The following is a 16,119-nucleotide window of genomic DNA, read 5'->3' as shown; positions in this document are numbered from 1 at the left end:
AATAGTCTCAGACACCAATGGCTATTCACAAACATTGGGGTTAGCACAGCAGATATTTAAAGAAGATGGTGAATTGGCAGGAACTTGGAAGCAATCATTATGTACAGAGAGTAATTTAGTCATCAAACAAGAGGACAACATTTATGACTTATCTAGTGGAATTATTATTTCAGAGGATAAACCACACACATTTACTGAGTTTTCAAAACATATTAAAGAAGGGAAAGTCTACAGTCTAGCCAAATGATTCATACAAAGGAGAAACCTTTCAAATCTACAGAAAGTGAGAAAAGCTTTAGATGTAAGTCTAAATTTACTAGAACACCACAAATTCACACAGGTGAGAAACCACACAACATGTACTGAGTGCGGCAAATGTTTTACACAAATGGATCATCTGAAAACTCATAAAAAGATTCACTCAGGAGAAAAGCCTTTCACATGTACAGAGTGTGGAAAAAGTTTACACAAATGTATTGTCTGAAAATCATGAAAGGACTCATCAGGAGAATAAGCCTTTCACATGTACAGAATGTGGAAAAAGTTTTACAGAAAAGAGTCATCTGAAACTCATGAAAGGGATTCACACAGGAGAAAAGCCTTTCATATGTACAGAGTGTGGAAAATGTTTTACTTAAAGAGTAGTCTGAAAACTCATAAAGGATCACACAGGGGAAAAGCCTTTCACATGTACAGAGTGTGGAAAAAGTTTTACAGAAAAGAGTCATCTGAAATGTCATGAAAGGATTCACACAGGAGAAAACCTTTCACATGTACAGAGTGTGGAAAAAGTTTTACAGAAAAGAGTAGTCTGGAAACTCATGAAAGGAGTCACACAGGAGAAAAGCCTTTCACATGTACAGAGTGTGGAAAAAGTTTTACAGAAAAGAGTTATCTGAAATGTCATGAAAGGATTCACACAGGAGAAAAACCTTTCCCATGTACAGAGTGTGGAACATGTTTTACAGAAAAGAGTCATCTGAAAAGTCACAAAAGGATTCACACAGGAGAAAAGCCTTTCACATGTACAGAGTGTGGAAAATGTTTTACAGTAAAGAGTAGTCTGAAAACTCATGAAAGGATTCACACAGGAGAAAAGCCTTTCACATGTACAGAGTGTGGAAAAAGTTTTACAAAAAAGAGTAATCTGAAAAAGCATGAAAAGATTCACACAGGAGAAAAGCCTTTCACATGTACAGAGTGTGGAAAAAGTTTTACAGAAAAGAATAGTCTGGAAAACTCATGAAAGGATTCACACAGGAGAAAAGCCTTTCACATGTACAGAGTGTGGAAAAAGTTTTACAGAAAAGAGTCATCTGAAATGTCATGAAAGGATTCACACAGGAGAAAAACCTTTCCCATGTACAAAGTGTGGAACATGTTTTACAGAAAAGAGTAATCTGAAAAGTCACAAAAGGATTCACACAGGAGAAAAGCCTTTCACATGTACAGAGTGTGGAAAATGTTTTACAGTAAAGAGTAGTCTGAAAACTCATGAAAGGATTCACACAGGGGAAAAGCCTTTCACATGTACAGAGTGTGGAAAAAAGTTTTACAGAAAAGTTTAATCTGAAAAAGCATGAAAAGATTCACACAGGAGAAAAGCCTTTCACATGTACAGAGTGTGGAAAAAGTTTTGCAGAAAAGAGTAGTCTGGAAACTCATGAAAGGAGTCACACAGGAGAAAAGCCTTTCACATGTACAGAGTGTGGAAAAAGTTTTACAGAAAAGTTTAATCTGAAAAAGCATGAAAAGATTCACACAGGAGAAAAGCCTTTCACATGTACAGAGTGTGGAAAAAGTTTTACAGAAAAGAGTAGTCTGGAAACTCATGAAAGGAGTCACACAGGAGTAAAGCCTTTCACATGTACAGAGTGTGGGAAAAGTTTTACAGAAAAGGGTCATCTGAAAAGTCATGAAAGGATTCACACAGGGGAAAAGCCTTTCACATGTACAGAGTGTGGGAAAAGTTTTACAGAAAAGGGTCATCTGAAAAGTCATGAAAGGATTCACACAGGGGAAAAGCTTTTCACATGTACTGAGTGCGGCAAATGTTTTACACAAATGTATTGTCTGAAAACTCATGAAATGACTCACTCAGGAGAAAAGCCTTTCACATGTACAGAGTGTGGAAAAAGTTTTACACGAATGTATTGTCTGAAAACTCATGAAAGGACTCACTCAGGAGAAAAGCCTTTCACATGTACAGAGTGTGGAAAATGTTTTACAGTAAAGAGTAATCTGAAAACTCATGAAAGGATTCACACAGGAGAAAAGCCTTTCACATGTACAGAGTGTGGAAAAAGTCTTAAAGAAAATAGTAGTCTGGAAACTCATGAAAGGATTCACACAGGGGAAAAGCCTTTCACATGTACAGAGTGTGGAAAAAGTTTTACACATATGAGTAATCTGAAAAACCATGAAAGTATTCACAAGGGAAGAAACCTTTCAAATGTTTAGAAAGTGAAAAAAAGGTTTTTATTGAAATCAATTATTATAAAACACCAAATATATATTTTTTTTATATTTCTGTTTATTTTACAATTACATAATACATTTAAAGCAAAAAGCATTTTCATCACACAGGACAACATCTATTATAACAATAATTTAAACACAACAAAAGAGTCCCAGGGTATTTGATCAAGTATAATACATTATCGAAATAACATAATAAAAAAATAAAAAAAGAAAGCAGGAAAAAGAAGTCCAGTATAAGCCTTAACGTCATCCTGGAGAGAAAAAAAAAAAAAGAAAAGGACCCACCACCATGACCGCCCCTAGCAAAGATCTCTAGAGATTATCTATCTCCCATTGGTCTAAAAGTTTAGATGATCTGAATGGGGAGAGAATTTGGTTTAATTCTGCTAGTGGTAGGTATTTGATAAAGCACTCCCATTTGGATAGAGTTTTAGCAACAAATGTCTCTCCAGAGCTACATGGGCTGTATTGTTCCAAAATGAATTAATCTTTCAAGGAATTAATAACCATGCTTAAAGTGGGAGGTTTTATATTTTTCCAGGTCCTACAAATTTGATTGTGACCCAAGATTATACTTAAATTAAGTAACTTAGTTCTGGATCCCCATAGTTTCCCATTACAGAGAAATATGATATTGTAAATAGAAAATTGAATTTCTTCCTTACAAATTTTACTCATAAAAAACTGTAATTTGGCCCAGAATTTGTCTTATTTTGGGGCGGTTATATATGCAGCGAATTAAGTTAGCGTCTGGCAACCGGCATTTTACACACCCTATATCCTTAGTTTTAGACCATTTTTTTAACCAACGGGGGGTCATACATGCTTGGTGTAATAATTTTAATTGAGACTGAATTCTATCCATTAAAGCAGTAGATTTTTTCACTTTGTTTGATGAGAGTAGGAGAGGTCTCATTTAGATCTGTTTTTACCCAATTCGTTGAAAGTGAGATCAGATTTTTTTTATATTATTTTCTTTGGTTAGATTAGCATATAAATAAGACATTTTATAATTCCCAGTCATGTAAATATTTATTAGGCTATCAATAACCTGCCATTCCCTGTTAATAGTATTAATATTAATTAATTTCGTACAGAAGTGTCTGACCTGTAAGAAAGCAAAATAATTTAGATTTGAGATTTGAAATTCCTTTTTTAATTGTTGAAAAGTTTTCACTTTTCGGTTAACTAAATCTATAAATTGGTGTACATACTTTAATCCTTTATTCTTCCAAAGAGCTAAAGGGTAGTCTTGTAAGCTAGGTGTAAAATCTGGGTTGCCTAAAATAGGTAAATAATGTGAAACACTAGGATTAATTAAACAGCGAGTACACTTCTTACTCCAAGCAACAACCTGCTCTTTAAAGATTTGTAAATTTTGAAGTGGCTTTGGGAGTTTATGTGGTTTTATATGTAATATTACTTGCAAGGTATGAGGTTTTACCATTTCTGATTCTATTTCCAATAAAGCAAAATGACCCATTTGAGTCAGCCAATCCAAAGCTACTTTAGAGAGACATGCAATAGAGTATGCTTCAGTGTTCAGTAGTGACCAGCCAACTGAGTTCTTATCTAGTTGAAGCTTTCTTAAGGTAATTTTAGGAGATTTATTACCCCATAAATCTTTTGTAATAGACTTATTCGGTAAGTTAAAGGGACACTGAACCCAATTTTTTTTTCTTTCATGATTCAGATAGAGCATGCAATTTTAAGCAACTTTTTAATTTACTCCTATTATCAATTTTTATTCGTTCTCTTGCTATCTTTTTTTAAAAAAAGAAGGAATCTAAGCTAAGGAGCCAGCACATTTTGGTTTCAGCACCATGGACAGCACTTGTTTATTGGTGCTGTTCAATTAGCAAGGACAACCCGATTCGTTCACCAAAAATAGGCCGGCATCTAAACTTACATTCTTGCTTTTCAAATAAACATACCAAGAGAATGAAGAAAATTTGATAATAGGAGTAAATTAGAAAGTTGCTTAAAATTGCATGCTCTATCTGAATCACAAAAGAAAAAAAATTGGGTTCAGTGTCCCTTTAAGATCTTGTTTGTTAATTATCAAAGGTAGATTTTGCAGAATATACAATAGCTTTGGAAATGCTATCATTTTAAACAAGTTAATTTTGCCAAATATATTTAAGGGTAGAGCTGTCCATCTGGCTATTTCTAATAATATCTTTTTAATTATGATCTTATAATTCAGGTCATTCCAAAGATTTGGGGAATTTGAAATATTTATACCCAGATATATGTCCCTTAGCTTCTTTGAAAGGGTGATTCGAGCATGATTGCATATTTTTGTTTAACCATAAAACTTCTGATTTATTTAATTTTAATTTATATCTGGCAAAACTACTGAATTCATGCATCAAATTCACTATCTTAGTTAAAAGTATTATTGGTAAATAAAAGTAGGTCATCCACATATAAGGACAGTTTAACTGCCTTAGTACCAATTTGTATAACATTTATGCTATTTCGAATATAAGCTGCAAGAGGTTTAATTGCCAAGTCAAATATAAGTGGCGAAAGAAGGCAACCCTGTCTGGTCCCTCTACTTAAACAGAATCAGATCTCTCTCTATTAATTATAAGAGCAGCTTTAGGAAAATGATATAGCTTCTGAAGTAGCTGAAACATGGGACCCTTGAAACCAAATTCTGAAAGTGTGGTAAAGATATGATCCCATGACAGGAAATCAAAAGCTTTTTCCACGTCTAGGCATAAAATAGCATTATCTGTTTTTTGCAGTAAAGGGTCTGATATATCCTTTAAATATGCTATATTGGAGACAGTTAAAAAAAAAAAAACCTTTTCTAAAGTTAGTAAAGGAGGTCCGTCCTTTAATAAAGCTTGTTTTATATGGGTGTATAATGATTTTTTGAAACCTATTTGCTAGGATAGAGGTGAAGATCTTATAATCAGAGTTTAGAAGAGAGATTGGACGATAAGAGTCCATTTTTTCAGCTTGTTTATTAGGTATTAAAATTAAAGTAATAAAAGATTCAGAAAAGGATTTGGGAAAACATTTTTTTGTATTACTTAAATATTCATTGTAAAGTTTTGTAAGAATTGGTGTAACAACCTCTATCAATAGCTTATAATACTCATTAGGTAATTGGTCCGGTCCTTCTGTCTTATTTAGGGCTAGGCTCCTAACTACCTCACAAACTTCTTCTTGAGAGATTTCTTTATTTAAACTTTCTAACTGCCCCACATTAAGTTGTGGGAGGGACACATTTTTCCAGAATATTTCCTTTTGCGCAAAATCTATAGAAGGCTGTGTATATATTTGTTCATAATATTTTTTTTAAATGCTTCTTTAATTTGAGATTTATGAGTTAATAATAATGTTTCCATTTGTATAGTTTTACTGCTCTTATAACTAGAATAATTTTTATTTAATTTGGCAAGAAATTTGTCTATTTTATTCCCATGTTGTTAAAAGTCAGATCTAGCTTTTAGATTTTGTGTTTCAGTTTTCTGTAATCTCTTTCCTTTTTACAATCCAAATATTTGTTCCAATTTGCTAGGGTGGAGTTCTTTTTACGTTTAATGAACATATTTGTAACTTGATTGTACAATTGATTTTCTCTCTCCTTTTTTCTTTTTTTTATTGACTTTCCTGTTATTTGCCAAAATTTCCCCTCTCATGACTGCTTTGAAAGCTTCCCAGAAAGTATCTATTTTCTTAGTCCGGTATTCTATATTATTTTCCACATACTCCGACCATTTAATTTTCAAGAAGTTTTTAAATTGCATGTCCATATATAGAAAAGTAGGAAATCTTAATGTATTACTAGTTTGTTTATTACCTTCCACAAATTGCAAAGTTATTGGCACATGATCAGAAATGGTTCTTCTCTATGGATGTGGTTAAGTGATCTGATATCAGAAAATAATCTATCCTAGACTGAGATTGATGTGATTTGGATCTACACGTATAGTTGTGAACATCTGGATTCCGGATACACCAAATATCCACTACATTGAGATTATTGCTAATTGTTCTACTTATCTGAGTTTCCCATCTTGAATTTGTATTAATTGTAGGGCCCAGTCTATTGTAGCTTCTATCTAGGATAGCCTTGGGTGCTAAATTAAAACCTCCTATTATCTGGTTATTATTTGTTTCAGTTAGTAAGCGCCCAAAACTTCCCATCATGAGTGTTTGGGCCATAAATATTACAAATTGCATATTTTTATGATTATATTCCAAGCTAAGAATTATATATCTGGCCTCTTTGTCACTTTCTACTTTTAAAATGTTATACTCCAGATCCTTATGAATTAGGATAGCCACACCTCTCTTCCTACCCATACACGGAGTGGCAAATATTTCTCCCACCTATCTCTATTTTAATTTCTGAGCCTCACTAATAGAAAGATGGGTCTCTTGTAATAGAGCAATGCTTGTATTTAGGGTTTTCAAATGATTGAGTATGGCTTTTCTTTTAATGGGGGAGGTTATCCCACCTACATTCCACTACGACAATTTTAGCTTCAACATTTATGTATATATATATATATATATATATATATATATATATATATATATATATATATATATATATATATATATATATATATATATATATATGTATATATATATATATATATATAGTATACAAACAATTTCCAGCTCTACCCTCCAAGTATCAACCGCCTGGGTGCAGAAATAAGTAATATAAATCATCCAAGCAAATGCACTCTCAGGTCTTTTCAAATAGGTTCTTTTAATGGAACGTTTTCGGGGTTCACAATGCTGATGAAGGGGTTGTGAACCCCGCAAACGTTCCATTAAAAGAACCTATTTGAAAAGACCTGAGAGTGCATTTGCTTGGATGATTTATATATAGAGGAGGAGGGGGAGGAAAAATAAAATAAAAAAGAGAACCAAACAAATACAGCACGTACAGTCATTCTACCTATTCCACAGCTTTACTCCTTATATCTTAATAACATCACTTATTTCCTTTTTTTGCTGTTGTCTAAAAATTGTTTAGCTTCTTCAACTGGGCTAATAATGGTAACCCCAGTGTGTAGACTTATCCTTAATCTGACTGGGTATAGTCTAGCAAGCCACATGCTGTATTAAATTTCAGACCTATGTCATGATAGGCATAGTAATAGAGACGAAAAGAAGCCAAAAAAAAACCTGGGACAATAGTATATGGGTTATGTAGTATTATCAAGCCGGTTATTTTGAGGTGGCCAGCTATATTAGTGAAAAAAAGGAAGAGTACCTAACTTATGGTTCAATGTCCAGCAGAATCTTGTGTGTTTTATTACAGTGGATTTTTCCTCTTTGTTTTTAGTCTGCACGGCAAAAACTTCCTATGCAAATATTCTCTGCTTCAATGTTAATCGTCTCCTATCTGCTCTCTAGGCCAGAGGATAATAGCAGGGTGACCCGAGTATGTGCTTGACTCAAGTCTGCTTTCTCGGTCTCAGCAGGTCCTGGGAGTCTTTTTCAGAGGGTCCATATAGGCTCACTGCAGTCGTTAACTTTTTATGGGCTTTACTCTGCACATCGCCAGTTCCTGTGTAAGTATACTCAGCAAACACCTCCTACCCACTCTCGAGACCAGGAAATATAGCAAGGGCGGATCAGGTGAACTCCCGACTCACCTCTGCTTACTAGGTCTCTGCGGGTCCTGGGAGGTCTGATTTACAGGGAGAGTCTCTTACACAACTGCTCTTAGACCTCTTAGTGCATCCAATTCTAAGCAGAAAAAGGTTTTTGGACCACAATGTTTTCACAAGCTCTGTGATTTTACAAAGCCTTATGCCCGCTGCACTCTTCCAAGTAATGGCTGTGTTTTCCACCTGAGGTATTGGTACGTTTGGAAGAAGGACTGCTGCCTGCACCAGTAGGCAATTCTGGGCATGTTAGAGGCTTCCTCCTTACACCTGGTTCATAGTCAGGACCTTGCTCCGGAAGGTTACAAAAACTTCCCTGACTAGGAGTATTACGGATTAGGGTAAGCTTGGTAAGACGTCCGCCGAACACACTTGGTGCTCAGTGCTCCTGGGAGTCATGCAAGTGTGCTGTTCTTCTGCTACCGTCCACACCGGAAGCCTCAAAACACCAAATATTTATACACAAATAAAATTTATATACCCAGTGTACAAACCTTTTTACAGTTATCCTAAAGAGGACAAACTCTCTAAATAGAAGCATCAAAAACGATCCTATTGTAAATAGTACTTTCTAATCCCAGTTATAAAATCCCCAGATTGGAAGAGCTCTCCTGCTGTCCTTTGTTCCTCTATATATGTGCACCTCAGTTTCTCTCGTACCAATGTGATAGAATCCAAACACCACACAGGAATATACAGATCTGTCCTCATACTGACCAGTTTACACAACCATTCACCCCACAGCACCCCCAGTGTTGTTTATTAATATGCCAGTGTTAGGAGTTGTACGTTTGTTTTACATAGGGGAGAAAATAATTATATTTACAGAATAAAGGAGTCTTTATATGAATAGAGTGTTAGATAGGCTGACCATATTGCCGCTTTAAAAAGGGACACATATGAAAAATACATATGTCAGGGCCGTTTTCAGGGCTGTTTAAAGAAATGTTTTTTATAAGAACCCTGACATATGTATTTTTCATATGTGTCCCTTTTTAAAGCGGCAATATGGTCACCCTAGTGTTAGAGAATTATATAAACAAGAACATCAGTCTCATATGATTGACATCTGGGAAATATATTTAATGTGCACATCATGTGGATAAACCTTTTCTTACAGCAATAGATGCTTAGCATTGTACACGTTATATACCAGAGCAATTACTGAGGGGAAACTGATTTTATTTCATGAGACACAATATCAGTAACCGGTACATACGTAATCATAATCAGTTTAATTTAAATGGCTACAATAACCTACATGTATACTGGGTATGTAATATGTGTGTCATGTGATCATAATCAGTTTAATTTAAATGGCTACTATAACCTACATGTATACTGGGTATGTAATATGTGTGTCATGTGATCATAATCAGTTTAATTTAAATGGCTACTATAACCTACATGTATACTGGGTATGTAATATGTGTGTCATGTGATCATAATCAGTTTAATTTAAATGGCTACTATAACCTACATGTATACTGGGTATGTAATATGTGTGTCATGTGATCATAATCAGTTTAATTTAAATGGCTACTATAACCTACATGTATACTGGGTATGTAATATGTGTGTCATGTGATCATAATCAGTTTAATTTAAATGGCTACTATAACCTACATGTATACTGGGTATGTAATATGTGTGTCATGTTCTGTAACTTGATATTATGTCTGTTAGATGTTTTCATGTTAGTTAGAAGCCACAAGAACTGATAATAGCACATACTGTATACATAAAGGGAACATTATATGTCTGATAAATCCCTTTGTATCAAGAGCACAAGTGTTAGGTATATTTATACCATTGTGTGCATATATCATGTAATGCTGCTGTTTACTATATAATGATATACAATGTTTTTTCATGCAAATAAAAAGTGATTGTAATCCAGACCAGTATTTTGTGTTTTTTGTATAATTAAAAACCCAATATCACAGAATAATTAGGAAAACATCATCAGACAGAAGCCAAATCTGACAGTGAAAGTTAAACGCTGATAATTCAGATAGAGCAGCAATTTTACCCAACTTTCCTATTTACTTCTGTTATCTAATTTGCTTTGTTCTTTTGGTATCTTTTGTTATAGAGTAAACCTAGGAGGCTGATATTATATGAGTTTAGGGCGTGCACGTGTATTTAGCACTCTGTGCAGCAGTGTTTGTAACTATGTATAACAATGCTATAAATCTTGCAAACTCTGCTGTCTGAAGATACGTGCACGCTTCTGAGTTCACCTAGGATTACTCTTTAACAAAGGATACTAAGAGAACTAAGCACAATGGATAATATAAGAAAATTGGAAAGTTGTTTGAAATGTCATGTTCTATCCAATCCATTTAAGTCTAATTTTGATGTTACTGTTCCTTTAACAGTACATAAACAATATCAAATTAACCCCCCACCTACACCAACCCAGATTATTTATCACCAGCAAGACTTTATACACAGACATTTTCTGTTACTTAACTCATACTTAAAGGGATAGGAAATTACACTTTCATGATTCAGATAGAATGTGGAATTTTATGATACTTTTAATTTCACTTCTGTTATCAAACTTATGTACTACTGAGAGCTGACTGGTGGCTACACCCATGTCTCATCATTGGCTCACCAGATATGCTCAGCTAGCTCCCAGTAGTTAATTGCTGCTCTATAGCTGACTTTGCAGGAGTTAAAGGGACAGTCTACACCTTAGTCATCTTAAAGTCTTACCTTAGATAAAGCTGCAAATAGCCTCCTGCACCTTTTCTATATCGTTCAGCAAGAACAGTAAAAAAGTTATTGTAAAATGAATATTGTCTCTGGCCACTTTGAAATGGCTGCCAAGCTCAGCCCACTGATAACATCATGATCTGGGCTGCATCTAGGCAAACTGCTAAAGTTCACATACTCCTCAAAGTGTAAGATAGTGGCCAAAACGTCAATTGACTGTGTATATCGTCACTTGTGACTAGCTGCAAAGGCTAGCAACAGGGCAACGTAGTGTGTGAGTGGCTCTGTGTTTTATAACCAAGTTCAGAAAGTAGCTGTACTTGCTGTCTTACTGCGTCCGGTCCTGGGGTGTGATCGTATGAAATCTTGCTTGTCAATCCTACTGCACTTATCAGTCCCAATAACCCAAAAATTTACAAAATATCCTCCATACACTGAGCCCAGGTACATCTACTGGGTGGGTTCCGACTTTCTCCGTTGGTGACTTCTTTGAACGCCCTACGTGGCCGTCCTCTCTGCTTGGTAGGATGACAGAAAGCAACAAAGTGATGATCACGCCCTCTTCAAACGCGTGCAGCGTTTCCTAGCAAGATAGGTTGAGAAGCTCTGTTCATCACAATCACTCACACCCTGTTGGCCAATCTGGAAGGGGAGGGAGCACTGTCCGGAGCGTCTCCACAGTGCCTACGTTCGTGCTCACTTCAATGTAATCCAATGTCAAAATTAATATAAAGAATAGACAGGAGCACCGGAGGATGTCCAAGTAGCATTTATTACTAACGATAATGCCACAATTAAAACGAGTGGTACAAAGTAAAAAAATCCTCAAGGAAACTGTCAGCAACAAAGGGATTGCTTGCAAAGGGAGGAATGAAGTACAACAGCTGACACGTTTCGTCATACAGCCGTAATCCAAGCTGAATAAAATATTTAAAACAACTGCCCTTTTTGTAGGGTCTTCATGTCTCCCATTGGTTAACCTATAAAACCAATCAAATCACATGTACACAATGCAATACACTTTAACATCCAGACAGTTGGTAGCACCACTTATACCAATTTACATAGAAATAATAATCGTTGTCACTTTACAAATTTGTTTTTGCATGTATGGTCTACATGACTGTCTTATCACTTAACCATTTAAGTTAAAAAAAATATATATCATATGTGCCTTTTAGACAACATTGGACGCTAGTTTATACAAGAGCTGAAATTTTCTCAACATAAACAAACTCATAATCTCACTACTGTTAAGTTTGCAATTCTATTCATACTATACTTTCTAAAATGATAACAGTAATGCAATTTAGGGATATTTGCTGCATTACTGACCTGTAGTGATGTCCCGAACTGTTCGCCCGCGAACGGTTCACAGCGAACATAGCTTGTTCGCGTTTGTGGGCGAACACATGGCGATGTTCGATCCGCCCCTATGTGTCATCATTGTGGAAACTTTGACCCTTTATGTCACAGTCGCCTGACACATTAGAGCCAAACAACATCAGACACTCCATCACAGACACTCCCAGCTACTCGGAATCCGCCATTTTAGACTCATAACGACCTTGCTTTTTTAATGAGAGGACGTGTTGTGTTTTTGTTCCTGACATTAATAGGAAAAACATAGCTAGGCTAGTGTATTTACAGTCCAGAAGGACTCCACTCATCTCTGCTGCAAGCACAGCACCCCAAAAAGCCCTTTTTAGGGCTATATTTCGTGCCGTTTTTTTTTTTTTTCTTTTTTTTTTTATTAGCATTTGCCTGGCTTTCAGCTGTGTGTTTAAGGCTCACAGCATATGCTGTGACTACTGCCACCACTGATATCTCCCTAACAACATTAGTTTAAATTTAACTAACCCAAAAATATAATTATTTTTCTAGTGTAATTTTTTTTCATTTTCTATCAGGCCAGTGTCACACAGCATATACTCTGGTTCATTGCTCTGTGCCAGCCAGCAGCCACCAGTGTTAATATCCGTTTATAACATTATTTTTAATTTAAAAAATAAACACAAAAAAATATTTTTCTAGTGTAATCTAATTACATTTACTATCATGCCTGTGTCTGTCAGGCTCACTCAGCATTAATATACCTCTTTTTTTTCCAGTCTTTTGGTTAATTGGTCTGTGCCAGGCAGCCACCCACCCAGCACTCATATCTATTTTTCTTTCACCTTAATTTTAATATAAAAAAAAAAAGTTTAAATTTGTTTGCTAGTGTAATGTAATATAATTTTCTATCCGGCCTGTGTGTTTTGCTGACATAGAGAGCCTACTGTGTTTACTTGCTGCCCTCCCTAGTCTATGAGCCACGACTCATATGTGTTTAACCTTTTTTTAATTCCCCCCCCAAAAAAATAATTTCAATCATTTTTCTAGTGTAATCTAATAGTATTTTCTATCAGGCGTGTGTGTATCCGACATACAGAGCCTACTGTTTTTAATAGCTGCCCTTCCAAGGCTATCAGCCTTTTGTGCCAGGCCGTCTAGCCAACTATTTACACCAATCATAATTGTTGTCACAGTCAGACAGTATAGTTATTAATTTAAATAAAAAATTTTTTTAGTGTTGATCTTAATCCTCAGTTTGCTCGTGCCTTTGAATTGCACTTTTCTACAGCCTTCCAAGCCTGTGTGCCAGGCCTACTTAAAAAATATTTACACCAATCATATTTGTTGTGACAGTATTCTAATAATTCAAAATTAAAATTTTTGGTAATAGTTGCTGTGATTTGAATCCTCAGTTTGCTGGTGCCATTGAATAGCACTTTCCTCCTGCCTTGCAGCCTGCTGTGAGCCAGGCCCCCACCTAGCCAATTGTTGTCAGCAATCATATTTCTGTTAACAGTATTTCAAAAATTGTCAATAATCACTGTTTAGACTGTCAGTAATCAGTCTCCTAGTTTCCTTGAATTGCATCTCCCTCCTGCCTGCCATCCTTTTGTGCCAGGCCATCTTGCCAACTATTTACACCAATCCAAATATTTTGTCACAGTATAGTTACTAATTACAATTAAAAAATCTTTATTGTTGATGATCTTAACCCTCAGTTTGCTCGTGCCTTTGAATTGCACTTTTCTACAGCCTTCCAAGCCTGTGTGGCAGGCCTACTTAAAAAATATTTACACCAATCATATTTGTTGTGACAGTATTCTAATAATTAAAAATTAAAATTTTTGGTAATAGTTGCTGTGATTTGAATCCTCAGTTTGCTGGTGCCATTGAATAGCACTTTCCTCCTGCCTTGCAGCCTGCTGTGAGCCAGGCCCCCACCTAGCCAATTGTTGTCAGCAATCATATTTCTGTTAACAGTATTTCAAAAATTGTCAATCATCACTGTTTAGACTGTCAGTAATCAGTCTCCTAGTTTCCTTGAATTGCATCTCCCTCCTGCCTGCCATCCTTTTGTGCCAGGCCGTCTTGCCAACTATTTACACCAATCCTAATTGTTGTCACAGTATAGTTACTAATTAAAATTAAAAAAATCTTGATTGTTGATCTTAATCCTCTTTTTGCTTGTGCCATTGAATTTCACTTTTCTACTGCCTGCCAGCCTGTGTACCAGGCCCAACTATCCAATTAGTGCTAGCAATCATATTTCTTTTAACAGTATTGCAAAATTTGTCAATCAACACTGTTTTGACTGTCAATCTGCAGTCTACTAGTGCCCTTGAATTGCATTTTCCTCCTGCCTGCCTGCCTGCCTGTGTGCCAGTCCCAACTAGCCAATTAGTGCCACCACTCATATTTATTGTAACAGGATTGGAATTTTTGTTAATCATAACTGTTTTGACTGTGATTCTTCAGTCTCCTAGTGCCATTGAATTGCAGTTTCCTTTCTCCCAGCGTGTGTGCCAGACAGGCCCATTTGCCAAATAGTGCCAAACAATTATATTTGTTGCCACAGTACTAGTAATATTTCAAAAAATTAACAATTTGTGATTTTTAAAACATCTGTCTTTTTTGTTGTTGTCAGTCTCACAGCATATACTGTGCCCACTTTCACAGTGCCACCACTCAATTGGTGTAATAGTATTGTTAGTGTCCATTTAAAAAAAAATGACAGGCAGAGGCAAGCCACCCCGCAGGTTCCGTGGTCGTGGTCATGGTCGTGGTGCTGTGATTCCTTTAGACCCTACAAATATGCACATTGTTCAGACGCCGGGTGCCAGGGGGGATGCAAAAACTTCTGAGGAGGACCTAGTTGAATGGCTAACACAGGAAACCCAATCTTCTTCAGCTTCCGCTGCTAGTCCTCCTAACCTTGACGCACCATCTACATCCAGCTGTGCTTTGGGCAGGTCTCAAGTGACCAGTGCCACTCCGCCGCCTGTCGCCACCACCAACACTAGCACCACAGCCGCTTCACTTGATCTGTCACAGGAGTTATTGACGCATCATTTTGAAGAAATGAGTGATGCGCAACCATCATTGACAGGGGATGTAGATAATAGTGATCAGTCTCAGTCAGGCAGCATTACCGACATGGAGGTACGGTGTGATGATGATGATGATGTTGTACCCGCTGCTGCTTCCTTTCTTGATGTTTCAGATACAAGTGAAGCGGTTGATGATGATGTGTCGGTGGATGTCACGTGGGTGCCTGCTAGAAGAGAAGAAGAAGAGGGGGAAAGTTCAGATGGGGAGACAGAGAGGAGGAGGAGGAGGAGACGATTTGGCAGCACTGGGAGGTCGTCTCAAGGAGCTAGTGGCACAGTCAGACAGCATGCATCGTCACCAGGGGTCAGCCAGACAGCCCGTCGACGCCCATCAACGCATGCTGTTGCCACCACCAGAATGCCGTCATCGCAGAGCTCAGCAGTGTGGCATTTTTTTTTGTGTGTCTGCCTCTGACAACAGCGATGCCATTTGCAACCTGTGGGAAGTCCAACAGCCACCTAGGTACAACTGCTTTGCGAAGGCACATGGTCTCCAATCACAAAGGCCGATGGGAAGAACACATGAGTAGAAGCAGCACACAAAGTGAAAGCCGCCCTCCTCCTCCTGCTCCAGCATCTTCAGCCACATCAACCAGTGCTGTCCTCCTTGCCCCCTCTCAACCATCCTCCACTCAGTCTCTGTTACGTAGCAGTTCCTGGTCGTCTGCTCACAGTCAGGTGTCTGTCAAGGACATGTTTGAGCGTAAGAAGCCAATTTCTCAAAGTCACCCCCTTGCCCGGCGTCTGACAGCTGGCTTGTCTGAACTCTTAGCCCGCCAGCTTTTACCATACAAGCTGGTGGAGTCTGATGCTTTCAAAAAAATTTT

General features: G+C 36.9%; 1 pseudogene; it reads left to right on the top strand.

The window, feature by feature from the left end:
* The first annotated feature begins 489 nt into the window (after positions 1 to 489).
* LOC128661326 (zinc finger protein 208-like) overlaps positions 490 to 16,119 on the top strand; it is a 125,155-nt pseudogene continuing 109,525 nt past the window's right edge.

This window comes from Bombina bombina, chromosome 5, assembly GCF_027579735.1.
Source record: "Bombina bombina isolate aBomBom1 chromosome 5, aBomBom1.pri, whole genome shotgun sequence".
NCBI classification, from domain to species: Eukaryota; Metazoa; Chordata; class Amphibia; order Anura; family Bombinatoridae; genus Bombina; species Bombina bombina.
This window is presented reverse-complemented; position numbering and strand designations above follow the sequence as displayed.